Source organism: Ricinus communis, chromosome 8 (assembly GCF_019578655.1).
Source record: "Ricinus communis isolate WT05 ecotype wild-type chromosome 8, ASM1957865v1, whole genome shotgun sequence".
NCBI classification, from domain to species: Eukaryota; Viridiplantae; Streptophyta; class Magnoliopsida; order Malpighiales; family Euphorbiaceae; genus Ricinus; species Ricinus communis.
This window is the reverse complement of record NC_063263.1, coordinates 23,705,689-23,706,410: the sequence shown is the minus strand read 5'-3', so window position 1 is coordinate 23,706,410 and position 722 is coordinate 23,705,689. Positions and strand designations below refer to the sequence as shown.

Here is a 722-nt window from a genome sequence, read left to right as displayed (position 1 = left end):
ATGATCAGAGGACGATGTACGAGTTTGCTCGACCATCTTTAGATGGGACGAAAACGAGTATAGTCAGACCTGCTGTAGCAGCCAATAATTTTGAGATAAAGGCCAATGTTATCCAGATGATCCAGCAAAGCGTGCAATTTGGAGGATTGCCCAGCGAGGATCCCAATGCACATATCTCTAACTTTTTGGAGATTTGTGACACATTCAAGATAAATGGAACAACCGATGATGCCATTCAATTTGAGATTGTTTCCATTTTCCTTGAGGGACAGAGCAAAGAGATGGCTGCAATCTCTTCCACAACAAACAATTACTACCTGGAGGGCGTTGGCTGAAAAAATTTTATATAAGTATTTTCCTCCCGCTAAAACTGCTAAACTTAGAAATGACATATCTTCTTTTATGCAGTTTGATGATGAAAGCATGTACGATGCATGGGAGAGATTTAAAGATCTTTTGAGATGCTGCCCACATCACGGATTGCCAGTGTGGATGCAGGTTCAGACCTTCTACAACGGGTTGAACCTTGCAACGAGGCAGATGGTGGATGCTGCAGCAGGTGGGGCGCTAAATAGTAAGACGCCCGAGTAGGCTCAGAACCTGATAGAGGAAATGGCCATGAACAACTATCAGTGGCAATCCTCTAGGAGCCGACCGAGGAAGAGCGGAGTGGTCAACCAAGTGGACTCTACAGCCTTGGCGTACCAAGTGGAGCTTCTAGC

The 722-nt window shown here is 45.2% G+C and overlaps 1 non-coding gene across 1 annotated transcript; it reads right to left on the bottom strand.

Moving 5' to 3' along the window:
* Positions 1–375: 375 nt before the first annotated feature.
* LOC125371025 lies at positions 376–482 on the bottom strand. Its single transcript, XR_007217190.1, has one exon. It is a non-coding gene; the product is annotated as a small nucleolar RNA R71 (small nucleolar RNA).
* Positions 483–722: the final 240 nt, after the last annotated feature.